Raw genomic sequence first — 13,949 nt, forward strand, 5'->3', positions numbered from 1 at the left:
TGAGTCAGGTTGAAAACCAGACATCCTTGTCTTGTGAGCCCAAATCCTAGAGGTCATCTTCATTTTGGAATAGAAAAGCAAGTGTAGGGAGCTTTAGTACCCGCTCCTTGGTCATGCATGACTGTGGTATAGCACTGCCACCTTGTGGTACATAGGAGAAATCACAGATGTGGACTGAGCAAGCCGCTTTCTGCTTGGGACTGGAAGCTGGAATGCCTACAATCCCTGGGTTTTTGAACTTTGTAAATTGAATGGTGGTTGACTCTAGGACAATTTAGTAGAAGGCCGTTTTAAAAAGGAAAGAAAAGAACTTCCTTCTAATCTGGTATCGTTGCAATTATTGCCAACATGTGAGATGTGACTTTTTTGTGTTATGAGTTTTAGGAGGATGTCTATGCTCTCAAAATGAGATTAGAGTTAGCATCACTGACAAGCATCACCTCTAGGGGCTTGAAGATTTCCATTTTTTTTTATTTCATCTTTAAGTTGAAGAAATGCAAAAATAGGATTAGGTATTTTAGGCAAGGAGGCAGATAATCCAGTTATACATTTCCTCTTCTCAACTCCCCATATTTTATTTAAGAATAAAATGGAACATAGTGAAACTACCTTAAGCCAAAGCAAATTAGCTAAGCTATCAAAGAGCTGGTAATTTTGGATTTCATTTAATAATAGCTCTTGCCCTCCTGCTAACAGGAGGAAACTGTTTTTTGTTTTTTGTTTTTTTGTTTTTTTACATATAGCATTTGTGTGTGTGTGTGTGTGAGTCTCTGAGATGTTATTTGCCATTTATCATTTTAAAGTGTGCAATTCAGTGGCATTGATTACGTGCACAGTATTGTACAAGCATTGTGGCCATTTATTTCCAAAAACTTTCCATCACACCTAACAAAAACTGTGTTCCCATTTGCTATCGTTGGGATCTTGAATGTCCTCCAAAGGCACATATGTTGAAGGCTTAGTCCCCAGCCCATGGTGTACTGGGAGGTGGTAGAATCTTTAGGAGATTGGGTCTAGGTGAAGGAAGTTAGGAATTGGAGGCATGCCCTTGAAGGGATATTAGTACCCTGATGCCATCCCCTTCCTCTCTCTCTGTTTCCCCACTACAGTGAGGTGAACAGCCGCTCCCCCTCCTGCTCACTGCCATGATATGCTGCCTTGACATAGGTCCAAAAGTAAGAAAGCTGATTAACTGTGGACTGAGACTTCTGAAACCATGAGCCAAAATATACATTTCCTTCTTCAAGTTGATTTAGCTCAGGTATTTTGTCACAGTGATAGAACACTGACACACTATTTAACAATAACTTCCCACTCTCCCCTCCTCCCATCTATCTGTAGGAGTCCAGCTCTGGCAGGGGGTCTCAGGAGACAAATGGATGGTGAGGAGTCAGCGAAAGGGGGTGGAGAAACAACACAGACACAAAAGTGAAGGTGCTGAATCCCAATCTTTACTTGTGAAGTTAATCCTATATACTTTGCGTTTTGGCAGGCTCACAGTATTTTGTGGTTACAAAACAGGAATCATTATTCAAAGAAACAAAATATTACGTAGCTACAATTAGATAAGAAGAATGTATTGTGGCTTATGCATAAGCAAGCATTTTTACTTTCAGTTCCCGTTTTGCTTTGAGCTGTTTCTGCTTAGTTAGCTTTTAATCATAGTTAGAAATGTCCCAGACTATTGGCCTATACCTTGACTTTTCTTTCTTGACTTACTGACTAGAACCGGCGTCATGGTCATGGCAAGTGGTTCACTTGAAAAGAGAGGCTACTAATTTTAATCAAATAAGAGTAAGAGCACCAAACCATTGTGCACAGGAACAAGAGCAAGTTGTCCAGTACTAAGCACTAATCTGTCTTCTTAATATTAATTCTTCTTCTCTAGATTTATTTTAATTTCTCAAAAACTTCCTTGACTGTTTTTCCTACAGGGGGTTTCTCATTAAACATTAACAATTTACGCTCCACAGCTGAATCATTGCATTTAGAGCAAACAGATTTATTCTTTAGAAGTAGTTGCATTAATTGGGAAAGTCACTTTTTTTTCTTCATACTTAATGGTCATATGAGAAGTCGCAACTATACTTATTAAAAGAATACAAAAACAAACCAGAAACATACTGCGCTCCTCCAGAGGATGGATGCCTTGCACCATCCACCTCAGCAGGGCCTTGCCATTGCCTGAGTCAGGGGAGGGGCGCAGCACCCATCCACTGGAAACTTAATAAATTTGTCTATTCTATATATTTCATATAATAGGGGTCCTTTTCACTTAGCTTACTTCCCTTGAAAGCCGTGTTGTCAGGCTTCACCCATGTTGTAGCATATACCAGAGCTTCATTCTTTCCTCTGGATGAATAATATAAAAAGCGCCTACCACATTTTATTTATCCATTCATCCGTTGACAGACACTTAGGTGGTTTGAGTATTGTGAATAGTGCTTCAAAGATAATTTTTATACAAGTATCTGGTTGAGTCCCTGTGTTTGGGCCTTTGGGGTATATAAATATTTTATTATATATAAAAAATTTTACACATGGGTTTTGGTGGGGCATTTAAATTTCAAACTATATCAATAGCCTTTGACACATACAAGTTTTTAATTTTAATTAAATCCAATTTATCAATTTTTTTGTTGTTGTTGTTCTACTTGGACTTTCTGTTCATATCTAAGAACCCATTGCCAAACTCAAGGTGATGAGTTTCAAGAAACTCCTATGGTTTCTTCTTAGAGTTTTATGGTTTTAACCCTTATATTTAGGTCATTGGTTTGACTTATTTTTTTATAGAGTATGAAGTAGGGGGCCAACCTTACTCTTGGGTGTGGAAATCCAGTTGTTCCAGCATGATACATTGAAAAACTGTTCTTTTCCCAATGAATGGCGTTGGTATTTGTAAAAAGTCAATTGGCCATTAACATATGGTTTTTTTTGAGGATCCCTGGTGTATCAAGTATTACATCTCTCTTGCTGTTTTTAATATTCTCTTTTGTCTTATAACCAGTTTGATTATAATATATCACAGTTTCAGAGGTTCAGTCCACTGTTGGCTGACTCCACAGCTCTGGGCCCTGAGTGAAGCAGAACATCACAGAGAAGGATGTGGTGGAGAGAAACAGCTCAGTACAAGGCAAACAGGAACCAGAGAGAGACAGTTCTGCTCACCAGGGACAAAGTATAAACCCCAAAGTCATGTGCTTGTGATATACTTCCTCTACATACACCATATCTGCCTACAGTTACCACTCAGTTAATCTGCATCAGTGGATTAATCCACAGATTAGGTTACATCTCTTATAACCCAATCATTTTGCCTCTGAAAAGACATGCATTGTCTTCCAAGTGAGCCTTTGGGGGACACTTCATATCTAAACCACAACAATAATATGGCTTGGTACCAACTTTCAATTAATTAATTTGCTTATCAGCCAGGTATCTATTAGGACTGACATGACTTGATCACGTGATTCTGAACATTTTGAATACTTAAACTGAGCATCGGTTTCTCATGCAGTACATAATCTGCCTTTTTTTTGTGGGTGTGTGGTGTCCAATTTTCATATATGCTAGATATTACATAAATGTCAGTTCTCATGACCTTACTATTGTATAGAAAAGATGTTCGGATTATTTAGTAAAACATATGAAACTGAAGAGAATGGTAAATACAACTGTAGATAATAAAATATTAGATTCAAGCTCTTGTAATGAAAGACCCACCGATTCCCTGTCCAGGAAAGACGCACGAGGCACTGGCTGCAAATGCATGAGGTTTATTCGGACACAGACGCCTGTGGGTGCTCAGCGAAACCTCAGCCGGAGCTTTGGTGAGCTGGCACACCGGGCTTTGGGGTACAGGTTTTTTATAGGGTCAAGGGGCAGGTTTCACGCGCGCGGTAAGCAACAGGTTTCTTATTGGCTATTTTGAACCCAGCATATAGGTTACCTAAAGGGTAAAGTTATTTTTCATTTTATGTTCCTGAAACAATACCACATGACAGTTACATATGAGCATTCTGATTTTTCTGTTCCTGCTTATTAGTCCCTGTTTATTCAGGCATGCCCTGGAATCTGTTTTTCTGCTCTTTCCCAACCATCCTGTTTTTCCCTTTTCAATCGGTCACACTTAACTGATTATCTGAAAAACACATTGTCTGCAGGTTTGTGACGTGCCCTAATAATTTTGTAACTAAGCCTAAGGTTGCTGGGCTGGGGTCTTTCAGTAACATGCAGGCTTCTTTCAAACAGTGCAGTTTCTGACCTGTAGCTGTTGTCACATTATTGATGCATGACATTTACAGATGTTGTTAACAGTTAATAATCAGGTCTAGAACACTCTCAAACTGCAAAAGAATGTGCTTTGAAACAAATGTGTCATTATTTTTTTTTTTTTTTAAAGTAAGTGAGTCTTGAAATAATGTACTTTGGAGATCCTAGTATATCGATGCAGGTAAAATGTACAATTTTATTCTATTTTTATTTATTTATTTACTTACTTTAGAGTGGAAAGTAGAAGCTTTATTAAAGTCAGCAGAAAAGACTTCTCCCCGGAGGAAAAAGAGGACACAAAAGGTGGAATCCAAGGAAGGGGGAGGTCTTCCCTCTTTTATATAGCTAAGGTCTACTTTCAGCTTTCCTGCATTCCTGCACATTCCTGTCCTTTGTTCTCTGTTATCTTGCAGTGATGGAATGTAGGTGGGAAGGCCCAAAAGGTGGGGGACAGGTGAGCTGAAGGAGTAATCTGGGCAGGGAGGGCCTGGGGAGGCCTTTGCATTAGCATCTCCAAGTTTGCTGGGAGCTGCTTCATTAACATTTCCTTGGGATGGGCTGGGGGGCCTTGGGGACATTAACATTTCAGTTTTCCCAAGTGCTGCTTTGGTTTCCTGGACTCCATTTTCTATAATGGCCTCCATTCTTGATTTTACTCAATATTAGACCTGATTTACCTAACTACACTAACTATCTATCTGTAAATCTGGCTTCATTCCCCCCTCTAATTTTGGGAACGCCTTACTGCTGTAAGGATAGAGGGCCATGACCGTTCTGTCTTCTTTGAGCTGAAAGGGGGCAGTATTGAGCAAGCAGTTTTGGAGTCCCAGAGACCCTGGGAGGGTTCAGACTTAAGGGCCTTACTGCTTTCCTCCCTGCCACTAAAAACCCACAGCAAAAGAGAATCGTGCACTCTCCTTATTGCCTTTTTGCTCTGTATACTAAAAGAATCTCCTGGGGGTGAGGATATCTACAGGTTATAATGTAAGAGTAAAAGAAATTGAAGTTAAAGTGTAAAGGACCAGGTATTGTTAAGTTCCTCTGCTACACCCAGAACCTGAAATTCCTGAGGCAGTTAAGACAACGCCCTACTGGCCATTTAGCTGATTAATAGCCTAGGGCCCTGTGCAGCTTGTCACATAGGCATATAGGGCCCAAACCAATCTGTTTGAATGTGTACCCCGCTTAGGAGTGACCAATCACTTTTTTTTTTTTTCAGGGCCTGGCCTGTTCCTGCCAATTAATGTACTAATCAAGTTTAAGAGTTGTTGTTTGATTTTCCCGAGCCTCATGATGATTTGTCCTGATGTATGCAAAGCCTACGCCCTCCCCAAAAAGTGTACTTAAGCACAGCTTGACCTCTGCTTGGGGCTCTTGGCTGCTCTCCCTTCTTGAGTGAGCTGGGAGCCCCAGCGCGCTGGAATGGAATGGATCCCCAATAAATCCCCTTCTGCAATTGCATGAGCTGTCTCTTGGTGGTCTCTTCCTCGGACGGTTCGCCGGACCCTTACAATAAGGCATATAGTGCTTTCTATCAGAGAGACTACTGGAAGAGTTGATTCTAAAAATGCCTCCCTCTAGCAGCTTAAAGAGAACACAGCACATTCTAAACATCGGAGCAGTAATGGGAAATTTTAAAACAGACTAGTGAAAGTTCCTATGCACATGAGGGGAATCTGGGCACCTTTCACTAATCATCCCATGTCCATGTCTTTCTTAGTCCTACAACCTGAGTTGCTAGCTTTTCTGACCGGCAAAGGGAGGGGAGCATCCAGGAGGGAATGGATGTGGGTTTGGGAGTGTTGCACAGCCCACATGGAGGCAAATGTGATTGGGGCTTTCCCTCAGTGCCTTTCATCTACTGATCACCTTAGATACCCCTTAGGGCTGTTGGGAGGGGGTTCAAGAGAAAGGAACCTTAGGAATACATCTGAGTGTAGCCCAGACCAGAATTCTGCAGTTGTTCCAAACTCCTTCCTCCACCTCCACGCATCCAAGGCAGATCGGGATTAGGGACACTGTGTACTCACACCAATGCTCTCTGGGCCCAGACAGAAAAGTGGGAAGCGGTTTTGGCAGAACCCAACATGCCTGCTCTGTATGGAACAGGTGATTGAGAGCTGCCTAGGCCAGGAAACCTCTCACCTGATTCTTGAAGAGTGGTGGCTGCACTTATTGCGTTTAAGTAGCCATCGGGTTCCCACATCACCCTCCAGAAAGAAAGATGCACCTCAGATAGAGGTGGGGTGTGTGCAGAGGCTCTTACCTCTGTGTAGATCTCAGTGGGGAACCTCCAATCTGTTACTGCTGTTTACTGATGACAAGTCCTTGCTTCCCTGAATGCTGAAGTGTAACACCAGAGAAGCATGCCGAGGCAAGTTTAGAGTGGAAAGTAGAAGCTTTATTAGAGGACAGCAGAAAAGACTTCTCCCCAGAGGAAGAAGGGGACCCAAAAGGTGGAATCCTAAAATGTTATTTTAATCACATAAACAAATTTTCTCTTTATGTGACTTTTTATAGATTTATCTTTCTTTTTTTAAGAAAGAGAGAGAGAGAGAAATTTTTAGTATTTTTTTTTTTTTTTTTTGGTTTTCGGTGGATACAACATCTTTATTTTATTTTATGTGATGCTGAGGATCGAACCCAGCGCTACCGCTTTAGCCACATCCCCAGCCCAAGATTCATCTTTTTACATTTCAGAAATACTATGCATTTCAGTTGAGTGCCTAATAATTCTTGAGGTCACTGTATTTTCATTGTCATTTCTAACACTTATATACATCAACTAGTGAAGAAACATCTTCACTAAGGCCTGATGTCTCAGGTATATTATATAATATAAAGGTAAAAGTGATATGTTACTGATAATCATGAAGCTTTTCAAAAATATCATTTGTGTTTTCACTGAAAAATTCCTCTATTCTGCTGATGACTTTAAAAAGATTTATGTTGACATTCATGGAAAAACTAGTGACATCGAAATGAAGTCAGAAGTTTAGTCAATAGCAAGAAATAAATGTTAGCATCTTAGGTTTGGCAAATGTGTCATATAAGATGACTATCAGGGGAAACTGTACTGGGAGATTAAGAGGGCTCTCTGAATTATTCTTCCAATTTTTCTAGGAATACAAAATTATTCCAAATTAAAAATTATATTAAAATAACTGTTATTTATAAATTTTGAATTTTATGACTATCCCTGCTTTTAAAAATCTTATGAGCTAGTGGGGCATGGTGGTGTGTGCCTTTAATCCCACCAATTTGTGAGGCTGTGGTAGGAAGATTGCAAGACTAAAGCCAGCCTCAACAACTTAGTAAGACCATGTCTCAAAATAAAAAGTAAAAAGGGCTGGGGATGTAGATCTGTGGTAAAGAACCTCTGGGTTCAATCCCCAGTACCAAACAAATGATGAGCTAAAAGAATACATTTCTAGTGTAATTATTATTAGTAGTAGTACCAGGGATTGAAGCTAGAGGGCGCTCAATCATTGAGCCACATTCAACCACCACCTCCTCTTCTTTTTTTTTTTTCCAGGGCCTGGCTAACTTGCTCTGAGGCTGGCTTTGAACTTTCCATACTCCTACCTCAGTCTCTGGAGCTGCTGAGATTACAGGTTACGCCACAGCAGTGGACAAATTTCAATTATTTTATGTAACTATATATGCTGTTGGTTTTAAGAAAATATTCTTAGTAATATGAAGCTCTCCCCCAAAATTGTTTTTGCAATTTCTTAAAAAAATCCTAATACACAATTTCTTTTTGGCAAGCCCACTAGCTCTTCTTCTAATTTTAGATAGATTGCATTATTTTAGATTCTTTTTCCATATCCTTGTAATATAATTAAAGACTGGACCTGACATGGACAATGTATAAATTAATACAAGATAGACTATTTTCTGGACCAAATTTTGGTCCTGTATTGCAGACCTAAAGAATTATTCTGTCCGTAACACCCAAAATAGAAAATTGCGGCAATTGTTTTACAATATCTTTAAGAAACATTTTGCATCTATCATTATGTCACATTTAGTATTACTAGAAAAAGTCCTTTATGTTTGTGTTCTAACAAATTAAAAGTTGTATATCATTGTGAACCCAAAAGAGAAGCAAGTAACAAATGAATTAGGACCATGGAAACGAAGCTGGAATGAAGGAAGACTACCACAGCACTATCTCAGAGGCCGACAATTATAAGATTTTAGACATGCTACATTAAATTCAACAAACTTAAAAAAAAAAAAAAAAAGACACTAGAAGCTTTTGATCAGTAAGATTCATTCAGGCAGTCATTTTACTGTGTCAGTCACTGTTTGGGGCACAGGGAAGTCACTGCCTAACAAAAGTACCCTAGCCACCAGTTCTCTTGGAGTCGCGGAGCTTACAAAGAAATGAGGGAATCAGATTCTAACAGGGAGCTGGTGCAAAAAAAAAAAAAAAAACTGCAAAATAAGTTGCAGTCATCCTGAGGCTATGTGCATGTGCATTCATATGTATCTATGCATACTTATTTATATGTTTTATGTATATGAATGTATACATATATGAATACATGTGTTTATGTACATACATATTTTTATTTTTATTTAAAAAGTTTTCAAACCAAGAGACTAAGTGGGGGCATTTTGTTGGTGTTACATTTTCTCCTCCATTAGTACAAATGTATATAGCCTGTCTTTTTGTTTGTTATGTGCATATTTTCTTTTTTCTTTCCTATTTTCTTTAATGTTCTTTTTTTTTTTTTTTTTTTTTTTTTTGAGGGTCACAGTGGATGATAATCATTCTCTGTAAACTCATTTGTTGCCAGTGGAAAGTAAAACTATTTCAGGGTTGTGTCAGAAGGGATCTCACTTGCTACTGGTGTTGTTTTTTGTTTGTTTTTGTTTTTGATTCCAACTCTTCTTTAAAAATAGTCTAGTTTTATTTTTGTAAAATATTATACAGATGTAGATGTTTCTACAAATACATATCTTAACGAACACTCGGGTGTCTGGGGGAGAAAGGAGAGGGAAATTTCACTCTTTCTGCAAGTCTGGATTTCTTGATTTTGTTACAAGGACACATATTGTGTTTGCAGCACTTTTAAAGTGTATGTAGAGCAGTCCTCTGTGCTGAGATCCATGTGGAAGAGGAGAGGCTCACATTTATGTAATTAAGAACCTTGTGGAAACATTCTGTTGCAAGATGGTAACAGAACTGTGTGAAGCCCATCCACATCCCTTGAAACAGAAAACGTTTCAAAACATACATGATTGCTAATCCCACGGGAAAAAAGAAGGGAAGCTCTGGTGGGCCAGAAAACCTCCCAGCAAGTACTAAAAAGACAGAAAGCTGCTACAAACTGTGGCTGACAATTATGTGCCAATGTAGGTTCATCCACTTTAACAATGATGTACCACTCTGGGGTGGAGGATGTTGGCAGTGGGGGAGGGACAAAAGGGATGTGGGAAATCTCTCCCTTCTTCATTTTGCTGTGGACCTAAGAGTGCTCAAAATAAATGAATAAATAAAAGGGGTTTATCTGTCTGTTTGTCTTAAATGGAAAGCTGGGATCAATTCAACTGTATGACTGATCCAAACATTCACAGAATACTGCTATAAAAGATGGAGAGAGCTCCAGGAAAACCCTGGGCCAGTTCCATCATTCCCTGGGGCCCTCAGGTCGTGTAATCACCCAGAGTGCTTAGGTAGATGCCGAGGTCCAGCCCCTGCCGGGGGAGTGAGGGTCCAGGGTGGTCCTGAAGGAGGAGTGGCATCTGGCGAAAGAAGAAGAGTTGGGACGACAGGTTGCAAGTTAGGAGCAATCTCCAGAAGTCATCTCCCTGTCCCTGGAGGGACCTTTATTTTTATACCTGTTTTACAGGTGTTTTTTCAGGTAGTTAATGGATAACTTCAAAGCCCGAAACTTTTTGGATTTACATAATTTTCAGGAATTACAACTTTTGTGACATACATTGATTACCTAAGATTTTGAGTACATTGTTCAAAATATTTTTCTGTAACCTTAGTCAATCATGATTAAGCTTTTAGGTTTTCACCTCCATCACTAGGTGCTAGGCAATGCAAATAGACTACATGACTCCTGACCATTATTCACTTCTAACTTTAAAGCATACCTATAATTATTCAATTAACCTTTAACTTTAAAGCATACTTATAATTATTGGTAAGCTTTCTTATTTCTAACCTAAATACACTTAAAGTAGTGAAAGTCTATTATTTAAAAGCCTACTACTCTGAAGTGCCTCTAAAATATATCTATGTTAATTTTACATTATTCTATTTTAATTTCCAAGGTAATTTCCTTTTATCATATGATCTATTCAACTGCTTTCTAAAAGAACTTCCTGGATCCTTGGTCAAAGCACACCAATTCTCATGTCTTTGTAATCTTTAACTAAAGGCAGGATTTACACCTCAACCCATTTGTTATTTATATTAACTGTGTTTTCCATTTTCATCATAAGTTTCTGCATAAAGCAAATGAGGGTCTATTGGTTTGAGAATGTATTTTTATTAGCCTCTTGTCCTCAAGGGGATACCATAGGCTACATATGGCGGTCCTTGTACCGTTGGCACAGCAATTGTTTTTCTGTAGCTATGTTACTGTAAATGTTGTGGCTTTAGGATGGGGTTGGGGGTGGGGCTAGAGTAAATTGTTAACCATGAGATAAATATTTCTTGTTGCTTAGGCTTGAGGAATAACACCATTGTTTGTATCCTGAGAGACACTGAAATGCACTTCATGGCATATCTCAATTGTATCCTTAGTCTCATTCTAGGAATTTTCCTGCACTCTCAGGCAATACATACTTTTATTAATGATTGACATATGCCCTGTTATCCATATCATGAGTATCACAAACAAAACACTTAACATTCCTAATGGTTCCGGTTTCCAGATGGTGCGGCCTTGCCACTGCATCCCCCATGCTGTGACCCTGTCAGACAGCGGGTGCAGGAACACCTTCACCAGGTAGAGACCTCAGCAGCCAGACAGGAAGATCAGAAATGTGAGGTCTGTTTCTCCAACCAAGGTGAAGAGTAAAGCTTTGCCATATTTATTTGGCACACTTTGAGAAGAGTACACTAAAGTGACTGACTAGCAAATCTGCAACATGCATACAACATTTTAAAGGTCTGCACCTGATACTGGAAACTTTCCTGTTGAAGTTTGATTATTTTTATCTTGTGTTATTTTGGAAACTGCTGTAAAAATGGTCTAAGGTGGAGGGAAGATCTCAATTATCTAATAAAAAATTGGAGTGACGATTGAGAGCCTGTCTTAAGAAGGCCTTCTGCAAGCACAGACTAAACATGGGACCCAATGTTAGTGTGACTTGTGGCTCTGACTTATCTACGGGTAGTGCCTTAGCAAAATCAGGGGTTCTTAGCAATGGTCTGAAAGGGCAAATTGGAGTGGACCAGCAGTTCAGATGCGATGTGAAGTTTCTCTTCCTGTGACACCTCGGGCACAGCCAATGCCAGCACCTGATGCTGACCTTGGCCCCAGGAGGGCTGGGGAGGGGGGCCCTGTGCATAGGCTTCCCACCCTGAGGGCCAGGCCTGGATTTTCCAGGGGCTTTCCAGCTTCCTGAACTTGACCTTCCTCCCAGCCTTCTGGATACTTGGCGACTCTAGCACTGCTGCAGTAGTGGGGGACGTTAGCAAACTTGGCACCTTGTCCTGGAAATCACCGTCCAGTGAAAACCGAGAATGGACAGATAAAACTGCTAGGCAGCTGGTGCTTTGAAGGAAACGGTGCTGAGGCAAGAAAGTAGCAAATAGGCCACCACAGGGTACACACACAGTGTCTCACTTGACCCTCTTCTGTGCCCACCCTGGGCCCCAGGTGATTCATCCTCCCAAGGATCCTTCTCTCAGGCCATCTCCCCACAGGTCCTAGCTCCCTGGACTCCAGCTCTTCCTGACCCTGTCCCCAGCCACATTCCTCTGAGCCTCAACCCCAAGAGCTCCTGGGCCCATCCCACAGGGCCTCAGACCTTTTGTGCCTCTGGCCATCCTCCCTGGCCCCAATCCTACCCTTAGGGCCCAGCCTCATACACCCTTGCCACCCCTGCCGATCTCCACCCCTTAGCCCCACCACCAGGGCCTTAGCCCTATGATCCCCAAATCCCCAGCTCTGTCCACCTTGGTCCCCAGCCAGGTCCTCCCTGGCTCTTCTCAGCATGAGGAGCTGGGATTCAGATGCACTGGAGAGGACTCGGTGGCACGCTCGTCGGACTAGGACTCCTCGCCTAGCACCCAAGCGCACCCGAGATGCCAAAGGTAGGGCGCTGAGGGTTGGGCTTCTGCCAGCCTGGGCATGGGCACGCAGCTGGTGCCAGGACACAAAGCAGAGGTAGAGTCCTCCGGGATTGGGCTATGGCCAAAGGACCCTGGGGTCTCTTCCCAGCTCCTCCTGCACCCTGTAAAGGTGGGGGTCAGGAGTTGACCTGGGTTCCTGCAGGGCTTAGACCCATTGGGAGGTGTCTGTGGCTTTCAGTGGGTCGAAGCCATGTTCTCTCTGTGTCTGACCCGGCAACCCAGGCCATGTGAGCCCTTCCCAGGCCCATGCCCAGTGACTCAGCTCTTACTCAGCCCTTTAACTCTCCCTATAGCTGCCCCTGGTTTTCCTGGAGTACTGTATCCTCTCTCTGGAATCCCATTTCCCCTGCAGAAGTCACTCAACAGAAGTCACACATTCTGTTCCCTCCAATACAGGGTTGGGGAGGCCTAAGTCCACTTCCCTGCTCTTGGGCCACTCCCAGGCCACCAAGCAACAGCAACCTCCACCCTCATTGTCCCGCAAACCTGGTCATTTCAAGACTATTACTGGAGGATTTCAGCATCTGATTCAGCTGTCCCTGCAAGAACATCCACACATGCATTGGTATGACTTACTGAATATAAGGCCCTTTGTAGATGTAGGTTTAAACCACTTTACATTTAATGATATAAGTTATTTGTGTCCTCAAATACAAGATATGTTGGATGGGTTTCCAGTCTCCTAGATATTGTAACACCTCCCTCCTATGTGTTACCTGATCAGCTCATCCTCATTTTTCAGTTCTCAACTCTGGTTAAGGTCTCTGGTTCCTCCCAGTTGGCATTATTGTTTCTCCTTTAATTTGTTCTTGCCCCTTATACTCAGCACCATTATGGTAGTTCTATTTCATCTGTTTGCACATCTGTCTGATATCTTCAGGTCAGCGACTGTGTCTTTTCCCTTCCTAGGGCCAGCCCCTAACTGTAGCTCCTGATCTATATATTAAATGCTCAGTAAAAGTCTGGAATGAATGAAACAGTTAGTCACACCACACTCAATGAGTCACTGATATCACTTCAGCAACACAAACTCGTTTATATATTAAAGTCATTGAGAAAACATCAAATTATCCAAAGAACAACATTGCAAGTGAACTAAAGGGCTGTGTCTCAGATTACTTGATAACTCAGAGGATAAGAATTCCCCGAGTCCTTCTAATCTTATGTTGCTTTTGGAAGCGATCATAGCCCTGGGAAACAAAAAGGTCAGTGTACTACTTGGAGATCAGAGTGGAAGCCACAGTGGCTACTGGAAAATAGAACCCTCACTGGACCCGAGCTATTGTTGCAACAGGAGCTGGGGGACTGGGGTTCTACTACATCAGGGTGGAGTGTTGCTGTGCTTTGATTG

General features: G+C 41.3%; 1 protein-coding gene across 1 annotated transcript in view; it reads left to right on the plus strand.

The window, feature by feature from the left end:
- LOC143400898 (serpin B6-like) overlaps nucleotides 1–13,949 on the plus strand; it is a 32,233-nt gene that overhangs the window by 824 nt on the left and 17,460 nt on the right. The window lies entirely within an intron of this gene.

Source organism: Callospermophilus lateralis, chromosome 6 (genome assembly GCF_048772815.1).
Source record: "Callospermophilus lateralis isolate mCalLat2 chromosome 6, mCalLat2.hap1, whole genome shotgun sequence".
In the NCBI taxonomy this organism is placed as follows: domain Eukaryota; kingdom Metazoa; phylum Chordata; class Mammalia; order Rodentia; family Sciuridae; genus Callospermophilus; species Callospermophilus lateralis.